This window comes from Crocuta crocuta, unplaced genomic scaffold (genome assembly GCF_008692635.1).
Source record: "Crocuta crocuta isolate KB4526 unplaced genomic scaffold, BGI_CrCroc_1.0 scaffold83, whole genome shotgun sequence".
Classification (NCBI taxonomy): Eukaryota; Metazoa; Chordata; class Mammalia; order Carnivora; family Hyaenidae; genus Crocuta; species Crocuta crocuta.
In genome coordinates, this window is record NW_027529638.1 from 1,120,857 (window position 1) to 1,132,385 (window position 11,529).

Sequence of the window (11,529 nt, forward strand, 5' to 3'; positions counted from 1 at the left end):
ATGACAGTGCAAATATCTCTTCTAGGTTCTGATTTCAATTATTTTGGATAAATATTCACAAGTGGGATTGGTGGATCATATAGTAGTTATACTTTTAATATTTTTGATGGACTTCCATACTGCTTTCCATAGTTAATACGCTATTTTACATTCCTGTCAAAGGAGCATAGGGGTTTCAATTTCTTCCCATCTTCACCAGCACTTATTTCCCAGTTTTTGGAAGTGTTTTGTTTTATCTTTTTGATAATGACCATTCTAACAGGTAGGAGGTGATATCTCACCATGACTTAACATTTCTTTGATGATCACTGATGTTGAGCATCTTTTCATATACCTGTTGGCTATTTGTGTGAGGCGCCTGGGTGGCTCAGTCGGTTAAACATATACCTGTTGGCTATTTGTACATCTTCTTTGAAGAAATGCTTATGCAGATTCTTAGCCCATTTTTATATCATTTTATAAGTTTCTTATATGTTTTGGATATTAACCCCTCATTTGAAGTATGCAAACCTGCAACTATTTTCTTCATTCTCTAGGTTGTCATCCACTCTATTAATTGTTTCCTTTGCTGTGCAGAAGTTTTACTTTGAAGCAGTCAATGTAGGCAATAATTTGTATATGATGCCAAAAGTACATGGTATAAAAGCAAAAATAGACAAGTGAGACTACCCCAGTTCCAACTTTATTTGGACTTTGAGTGACTAGAAATGCATACTGTCAGTATTCTCAGTGCTCTGTTAACTGAAGGCAGAAGTTAAATTTCAGAAGAGATGTGTGTGTGTGTGTGTGTGTGTGTGTGTGTGTATGTTTTGTGTTTTTTTGTGAGTGGAGTTAGTGTGCCCATATTTGGTTACATGGCTGCCTGTAGTGGATGGAAGTCTATAGGAAGAGAACCATTCCATGAGGAAAAACAATAATCTGGCTCTTTATGAAAAATTATATGCAAAACATTTGAATTATAAACAGAGGTGCTTCTAGAAGGGGAAAAAAAGGTTTTATCATCTATCGCTGGAGTGGACTAAGCAAAGTGCTGAAAAATTCAAGATATCTAACTTTATCAGCAGAGACAGTCTTCCTCATTCTCTACATATTTGTGGTCCAGACAGAAAATTATTGATACACTAAGTGATTAAGGGTAGCTAAGTCAAAAAAAAAAAAAGCCTCAAAGGGCAAATATTTTTTTAAAGTGAAGCAGAGAAAAAAATGAATGATTAAGCATACAGAGCATAATATATCAAACTTTGATGGCGATCATAATATAAAAATAGTTCTTCAACTGGCTGCATGGGTCATGGAGGAAAATTAATGATAAATGTAGAAAGAAACTAGTGCATTGTGGAGCTTTCATACAAGGTTTGGTCGTAATTCTAGTATTTCCTGGTTTTAGATCTTAGGAAATTTAAATGATCTGAACTTCATTTTCATCATTTGTAACATGGAAATGCCAACTTCATTTATAGTACTTATGTTGATTATAAAATTCTCTATATATATAATTATATAGAGAAAAGGCATGAGCAGAGAAGGGGGCAGAGGGAGAAGGGGGAGAGAGGGGGAGAGAGAGAGACAGAGAGAGAGAGAGAGAGAATATCTAAAGCAGGCTCCATTCTCAGCACGGAGCTGGATGTGGAGCTTGATCCCATGACCCTGGAATAATTACATTAGCTGCAATCAAGATGTGGATGCTCAATTAACTGAGCCCCACAGGGGTCCTATATATTTTTAAAATGTTAAGTAGTACAAGGTAAGCAAAAATAATGGAAATAATCTAAATAAGAAAACTCATTTTGGACCATTATAATCAGAAAGTTTTGCTAGCTCCTTCATGCCATCAATATTCTTATGTATTCAACATATTAAATCAAATCCCATCAACATACATATTTGGTATAATGGAAATACCTTGTTGCAAATATCCTTTATAGCTATATGGTTAATCTTTACTAATATAATATAGTGTGTCAAATATAGGCTTCTGGTATGATGACAATAGGAAAATCTTTGATTATTCTGAAATCTTTCCTCACTTATAAATGAAAGGCTTTTCAGCTAAGTAATCCAGTCAAACATTGTAAGACTTCATAATATTTAACTAGTTCAAAGCACTTCAGGGTTTAATTCTAATTTTGGAATAAAGCAGGATAAATTAATGTGAAAATATTTAATGTATCACTTAACATTATCCATGTTTTGTCATGCCACCACTAGATTAAAAATTTCTGTTATCAAATTTCACCATAAATTTAAAAAGGAAGTTTTTATTGCTAATTTGTTTTTAACATCTAATCTATTCCACAGATATCCTCTGTGGAAGGCTCCTTCTTGGTAGAAATATTGCTACTATTATGGCATGCATGATGATAATCATTATCATAGTTTAAAAAAAATAGTGCAAGGGGAGTGATGTCACCAAGATGGTGACATAGGTTGTTTCTGACTTCTTCAGTCCCCCTCATAAGAACAACTAATGACTATTCAAGAATCTCCCTCTATCACCAAGAGACTCCTAGAACACAGGTGATAGACTTCACCAAGATAGACTTCAATAGCAGGGTAAAAGAAGTGCCTACACACTGACTGCATTGCCCCTCTCCCAGGACAGTACAGCACCATGAGGAAAGGTCTCTCCTGAGGCTCTGGATCCTCCAGTGGTAAAGGAGAACCCAGGGGAACAAACAAGCCAACCCCTAGCATTGAGTCACCTTGCCAGATCCCCTGATTTAATCTTGTACCATGGAGATTGCACTGGAATTTGTGGGGCTCAACCATAGGGAAGTTTGAATGTGACAGAGAAGGGGGAGGGATTTGCAACAACCACCACAAAGATCTTAGTAGCCTCAGTTCATACCTGCAGTGCCCAAGTAGTAATCCCAACTAGGAGTTTTGCTCATCTGCAGAACTAAATCAGGATGTACTCTGACCAGGTAATTTAATGGGATACAGATTTGTCTGATTCAGATCCTCAGTGAGGAGATTTACTGGCCCTAGTGTTTAGTGTCTCTATGCCCAGGCAAGGAACAGAGTTGCTGACCCAGCTGAGAGCCACTGGGAAGAGCCGACCATCCCGAGAAAAGCCAGTTCTGAGACGGAAAGTTTCTGTACTGTATACAACCAGAGAGATTAATTAATAGCTAAGACTGAGGTTAGTTCCTGGCCCCTCTCAACCAGACAAACTGTTTGAGAAAATGAGGGTAGCCTGGAGTGGACCCTTCCCCTCCCACCCAATCAAAGGAAATAAGACACCGTCCCACCTGCTGTAAAAAAAGTCTTCAGGTTCCATCTGACCAGAAGGGCTGGTGACAACTCCTAGAAGCTGTGTAGAACAGCAGCATTCAAACCTAGAGAAAGGCAGTCAGAGTTCATAGTTTGTAAAGTAAAGCCAGGGGCCCTGTTTGAGGAGAACTTACAGTGCAGTGGCTTAAGAATATAAACAAAGAACTTTACTGGGTTTACAGCTGTGTCTCCCATGGCACCCAGGCAGGTAATCTAGGTTGTAGCCCTGCTCATCTCTGAATATAGCCTCCAGTCTGTCTGACCAGTGAACCTAACCATAGCACATAGAAAGCTACATATCCCATTCAAGAGCCCTACATACAGTGGCACTTGAACAGAGAGCACAGCCTATGGCTTTACCATCTGCAAATAAAAACTAGTGACCTCGCTAGACCAGGCAATTCAGTGCACACTCCGACATGATCTCAGTTCCAAAACAATGAAATGTGGGGGCCCCATGTCCCTTTTTGCTGCCCTGCCAGGGCATGGAAACTAATTCATAAGCCTACTTATTATTAAGTATAGTACTCAGGCCCAACTATTTGATAATCCTTGCCAGAGAAACCAGACCACCTCAGCACTCATCCGATAGCCCTACTTGGGTAGAGAACTAAGACAGCAGCCCTATCCAGCTGTTCTCAGCCAGAGAAACATCCCTTGAACCCCATCCTCAGAACTGAAACAGTTGTCTCACCCAAAAATAGACCCTAATAGCAGGTCACACCTGCCCAAGGACATTATGAGCAGACACACCGACAAACCTAAACTGAACTCTAATGAAGAATGACCTCTGACAAAGCAATCTGTAAAGTCTAGAAGAGGAGCCTGATTACTGATATGCAGAGATACAAACATTAGGAATAAAAGATCATGAAAAATTAGGTCTATATTATATGACCAAAGGAAACCAATAAATCCCCAATAACCAACCCCAAATATATGAAGATCTTTGAACTGTCAGACAAAGAATTCATAACAGATAAACATCAGCATTATGTGTCAGAGCACCTAAATATAAAGCAAAAACTAACAGAGCTAAAAGGAGAAAAAAAGAAACAATAATACAGTGATAGTTGAAGACTTTAATATCCCACTCTCAACAATAGATAGATCATCCAGACATAGAATCAATAAGGAAACAGTGGATTTGAACAATATTATAGACCAAAATGGACCTAACAGAGATATAGAGAACATTCTATCCAATAACAGCAGAATACACATTCTTCTTAAGTGCATATGGAGCATTTTCTAGGATAAACCATATATTAGACCACAAAACAAATCTTTAGCAAATTAAAGAAGACTAAAATTATACCAAGTATATTCTCTGACAATAATCACATGAAACTGCAAATCAACAATGAGAGTAAAACTGGAAAATTTAGGAACACATGGAAATTAAATAACATTCCCCTGAAAAGCCAATAGATCAATAAAGAAATTAAGGGAAAATTAAAAAGTTTCTTCATAACATACCAGAACTTGTGGGATGCACCAAACACAATATTAAGAGGGAAGTTCACAATAAATTCATAGATTACGAAGCAAGTAATAACACAAATAAATAGCATAACTCTACACCTTATGGAACTATAAACAAACTGAGCCTAGAGTTAGTAGAATAAAGGAAATAAAAAAGATTAGAGCAGAAATAAAATAAATAACAGAAAACAATGGAAATAAAGAACTAAAAAACAAATAGCTAAACTAAGAGTCAATTCTTTGAAAAGATTTTTAAAATTGACAAATCCTTGACTAAAATTAAAAAGAGAAAGTACCCAAGTCAACAAAATTATTAACAAAGGAGACATTATAACTGATACCATAGAAATTCAAAGGATCATAAGATGCTACTCTAAACAACTGTTCACCAAGAAACTAGACAACCTAGAAGAAATGAAAAAATTCTCATAAACATACAACTTAACCAAGACTAAATCAAGAAAAAATATAAAATCTGATTAGGCCAATTACTATTAACAAGTTGAATCAGTAATAAAAAAAATATTTCCCAAAAATAACAACAAAAATCTCCCAACAAAGGAAAGCCCAAGATCAGATGGTGACACTGGTGATTTTTTTTTTTTTTTTTTGGTCACTGCTGAATTTTTGTCACTGGTTAAAAAAAAACAGTTAAGAATTAACACCAATTTTATTAGAATTCTTCCACAAAATTAAAGAGGATGGAATACTCCCTAACTCATTTTATGAGGCCAGCATTATCCTGATAACAAAACTAGTAAAGGACACTACTAGAAAAAGAAATCATAAACCAATTATTCTGATAAATATGGATGTAAAATACTGTCAATAAAATTCCAGCAAACTGATTTCATTGGCACATGAAGGGATCATTCGCCATGATCAAATGTAGGTTGTCCCTGGAATGTAAGGATGGTTCAACATATGCAAACTAATGTGTTAAATCACATTGATAAAATGAAAGAAAAAGAATCATTTAATCATTTCAACAGACATAGGAAAAACATTTGGAAAAATACAACATCCATTTATGATAAAAAGTCTTAACAAATTAGTCATAGAAGGAACATATTACAATGTAATAAGGGTCATTTATGACAAGCACACAGTAACATCATATGATGAAAGGTTGAGAGCTTTTGTTCTAAGATTAGGAACAAGGGTTCCTACTTTCATGACTTCTATTTCAACATAGTACTGAAAGTCCAAGCTAGTTCAATAAAACAAGAAAAGGAAAAGTATCAGAATTAGAAAGAAAGAAGTAAAACGTCTATATTTGCAGATGATATGATTTCATACATAAAAAATCCTAAGAGGCAACCAAAAAACTGTTAGATCTAATCAATGAGTTTAATAGTAAGTTGCAGGATACAAACTAACATAAAAATCAGCAGCATTTCTTTACATTAACAATGAATTTTTGGGAAAAAAAATAGCAATCAGTGTCATTTGCTATAGCATTGAAAACAATAAAATATTTGGGAATAAATAAAGGTCTCTACTCAGAAAACTACAAGACATTAATAAGAGAAATCAAGGAAAATACAAATTAATGGAAAGATATCCCATATTTATGGTTTGGAAGAATTAATATTGTTACAACTTCAATACTACCAAAAGCCTTCCATGGATTCAATTCAATCACTTTCAAGATTCCAATGGCCCTTTTTCTAGAATTAGATAAAACACTCAGAGAATTTATATGGAACCACAAGAACTCCAAGAAAGAAGAACAAAGCAAGAGGCATCACACTTCTTAATTTAAAACTATACTATAAAGCTATAGTAATCAAAACAGTATGGTACTGGCATAAAAGCCAGCAAATAGATCAATGGAACAGAACTGAAAACCCAGAAATAAACCCAAGTCTATATCATCAACTAATATTTGACAAGGAAGTCAAGAATACTCAATGGAGAAAATATAATCTCTTCAATAAATGCTGTTAGGATGATAAAATATTCACATGAAAAAGAATGAAACTGGATCCTTATCTTGCATCACTCACAAAAATTAACTTGTCATGGATTAATGTATGACCTGAAAACATAGAAGAAAACATGGGAATAAAGCTCCTTAACATGGGTCTTGATAATGGTTTTTTGGATATGACACCTAACACACAAATAACAAAATAAAAAATAAATAAGTGGGACTATATTGAATTAAAAGCCTTCTTCACAACATAGAAACCATCAACAAAGAAAAAAGCCTGCAGAATAGGAAAAAATATTTTCAAACCATATATTTTACAAGGGGTTAATATCCAAAAAAACCTCATATAACTCAATAGTATAAAACAAAACAGAACAAAACAAAAAAAAAAACAGGAAACAAAAAACCAATTTAAAAAGTGGGCAAAGGACCTCAATAGACTTTCCTTCAAAGGAGATATACAAAAGGCAAACAGATATATGAAAAAGATGTGTGGCATCACTAGTCATTAGGGAAATGCAAATCAAAACCATGAGATATCATCACATACCTGTTAGAATGGTCATTATTAGAAAGACAAAAGATAACAAATCTTGGTGTGGATGTGGAGAAAAGGGAACCCTTGAGCATTCCTGGTGAGATTGTAAATTGGTACAGCCACCATGAAAAACAGTAAAGAGGATTCTCAAAAAATTAAAAATAGAACTACCATATGATCCAGCAATTCTACGTCTGGGAATAAATCCAAAGGAAATGAAAACACTAACTCAAAAAAATATCTGCACCCTCATGTTTATAGTAGCATTATTTACAGTAGCCAAGACATAGACACATTGTAAATGTCCATCAACAGATGAATGAATAAATAAGTTGTGATATATATATATATATCATATACACACACACAGACATATATATATGTATGCAAAATGGACAAAAACAAGGAAATCCTACTCTTTGCTACAACATGGATGGATATTGAAAACATTTAACTATGTAAAACAGGACACAGAAAGACAAATACAGTATAATCCCACTTGCACATGGAATAAAAAAAAAACTTACAGAAAACTAGATCAGACTTGGGGTTACTAGCAGTGAAGGACAGGGAGGAGGGGAATTAAAGGAAGATGATCGAAAGGCACAAATTTCTACTTATAAGATAAATAAGTACGAGGGATATAATGTACCATATGATGACTAGAGCTAACATTGTCATATGATATATAAGAAAGTTGTTAAGAGAGTAAATCCTAGGAATTCTCATCACAAAGACTATTTTTCCTTTTTCTCTTTTCTTTTTATTGTGTCTATATGAGAAGATGGTGTTAGCTGAAACTATTGTTGTAATCATGTCACAGTATATATAAATCAAACCATCAAGCTGTATGCCTTCAACTTATACAGTATTGTATGTCATTGTTTCTCAATAAAACTGAAAAAAAGAGAAAAAGTTTACTATTAAATATACACTTAAAAGAATAAGTATATGTCATTGAGAACAATATCACAATAGCAATGAAATGAGAATATTATGCTGTTTAAAATATGTTATTTAAACAAATAAAAACTTTTATGTGGAACAGCATTATCCTTGTCTTAATTTTTTAAAAAGTATTTCCTAATGTGAGATTAATAGGAAAAATGCTTGGGATTTTTATTATTAGATTTATATTAGTTTTCTAAGGCTTCCATAACAAGCATAATGAGCAGCTGAAACAATAGAAATTTATTCCCTCACAGTTCTGGAGGCTAGAAGTCTGAAATCAAGGGTTGCCAGGACTGGCACCTTCTGGAAGTTATGAAGGAGAATCTGTACCACACCTCTTTCCTTTTTTGTGATGGTTGCTGGGAATCTTAGGCACTCCTTGGCTTGTCCATGCATCACTCTAAACTCTGCCTCCATTATCATGTGGTGTTCTCTTTGTGTGTTCTCTGTATATTCATGTGGGCTTTTTTATAAGGACAACAATCATTTGATTTATGGCACATCTTAATCCGGTATGACCACATCTTAATTATTTACGTCTGCAAGACTCTATTTCCAAATAAGATCGCATTCTGAAGTTTCTTTGAACACAAACTTTTTGAGGGAACTATTTAATTTAGTACAAAGCTAAAATTTAAAGGAGGTTATAAGAATATTTTAAGTATAAAATAGTTGATTCATAAAATTAATTTCCTATGAGATGAATGATATAATGCAATAAGTCATTTTTTATGAAAACATTTAATGTATTTATAAGCCAACTTGCACCATTTTCACTTTAAGGGATACAGTCTCTAACTTACATGCTCATGTTTAGAAAATAACATTTGAAACTATGTACATTCCCTGTCTTTCTAAAACTTTGCTTGTATTTCCAGGGTACACAAATATTCATGTCCAGATTTTGACATTGCCTGTTTCAAACACTGGGAGATATAAAGAGTATACATATATTGTGACAAGAATTTTTATATGAACTGCTATTGTATGTCTACCATGTTATTGAAGAAATTCCTACCTCATTCCTAATCTCACATTAACAAGTACTACTATATAGTTGTTGATAGTTTACTCTCAGTAATATTAAGAATAGGGTCTATGACTAAAATATAAACTCCAGAAGTTACTAGAAGAGGTTAAGACTATCCTGTTTACTATTACATCCCTGGCATTTGGAGTATCAGTAGCCCATAGTGAGCGCAATAAATATTAATTTAATGAAAGAATGACTAGTTTAATAAGATAGCTCCTTATTCCTTAAATAAGCAAGCCTAAAATTTAGTGTTTTGTTCATCATTTATTAAGGAATTCCTTATCAAAGTTGATTATAAACATCCTAATTCTATTTTATTTTTATTTATTTTTAAAGATTTTCTCTTAAGTTATCTCTCTACTCAGCGTGGGGCTTGAATTCACAACCCGAAGATCAAGAGGCACATGCTGTACCTAGTGAGCCAACCAGGCATCCCTAAACATCCTAATTTTAAACCTATAGTTTTTGCTAATGAATTATTTTTCTTAAGATGCCAAAGTGTTTTTTTTAAAGGATAGAAGTATAATTCTAATGGATACATCTGAATCAATTGGTGATATTTTCATTTCCAAGTAAATATGTTTTTTCCTGGTTTCAAGAACTCTTCTTATTAAAGCTGGTACAGTCTCTGTCCCGGTATGATCAAGTCTTTCAAACACCCATCTGGGTTTTTAATGAATTCCATAGCAAATAAAAATAGAGGGAAAATCTAGACATGTTTCTGGGTATTTTTAAATAGTCAAATGCCTTTATCTTTTTATTAAAAAGCACATAAATATTCAATAAGCAACCTCAAAAGAGTCGAATTAAAATATATCTACTGTTATGGGGTGCATGAATGGCTCAGTCTTTTAAGCGTCTAACTTCTGCTCAGGTTATGAGTTTGAACTCTGAGTTGGGCTCTGTGTTGACACACAGAGCTTGGAGCCTGCTTCAGATTCTGTGTCTTCCTCTCTGTCATCCCCTGCCTTTCTCTTTCTCTCTCTTTCAAAAATAAATAAACATTAAAAAATTGTTTTAATATATCTAATGTCAGATTGTTCCTGAATTCTTGTTAGGAAGGATCTTAGAATTTGAACAATTAACTCCAAATTCACTGATACTCTTTGTGTAACAAAATATATCTTTATAAATTAATGCTTAGGAAAGAGGAATACACAATTTTATTTTATTATGTGTAAGCAATATTGAAAGTATGAATTATAATTTAACAGGAATTGATATCTCCAAAGTCTTTTTTCAACCTACCATAAATATAATTTCATTAAGTGAATATCATTATGTGTTTGGTAGAGCACTGGGTCACAAGATAATACTTAATGATTTATTTATAACTGAGATTTTCTTTAAATTAAATTTTCATTAAGGAAGTGATAGATTTTAATAAATTTAATTACAATGCTTATTTACTATGCATTGAAAGAATAATAAACAAATATGGATTTGTTTTGGTTATATATTTAACAGAAATAACATATTTTCTAGATGGTAGAAAAATAAATCTGATGTATAAGATATTATTTATAAATCTATATGTTTAAATATAAACAATGGTATCACAATTATTAAAGTAATAAATATATCAGTCTTTAAAATATTTAATATTTAATTTGTTAAACACAAGATTTAGAATTGCAAACAAAATTGTATACGATTAATTATTAAATCAGTCATTTATTAACCACTGGTGGAAACTATAATTAGAAACATTCTCATGTGTAATTAAAAGCCTTATGTATAATTTAGCAGTGTTTTGAGAAAACACAGTCAACAACTAGATATCACTTCCATCAAAATATTTTCAATTTTCTTTGAGTAGAGAAAAAATAAATTAATGATAATAGAAAATTACTAATTGATATTGGTACTAGGTGAATTATGTAGCAGAAAAAAACATTTCAAAGACTTAATAAAAATGTTTCTTATCTGAAGTAACTGGAAATCTAGGCAATCAACCAATGAAGTCATCGAATACCTGTTTCTTTCCTCTGTGCTGTTCCATTTTCCCTGTTATCTCAAGGCTGGTAAACCACATGGTAGCAAGATGCCTACCTGTAAAAGTGTTTTTGTTTTGCTGTGCTGTTTTTTTCTTTTTGTATCCAATGGGAATGATGGAGAGAAATAAGAGAAAATCTGCTCTCTAAAATAAACTCTAAATTCTTCCCTTCAAATTTATAAGGCCAAGTTCAGTCACATGACCATTTCTGGACTAACACCAGCTGCTAGGGGCAGGACATATATGGTTACTTTAGCTTTTCTTTTATTATTGTTACTACGGTATATTTCTAAGTCTTACTGTCTCCCCTCCTTACA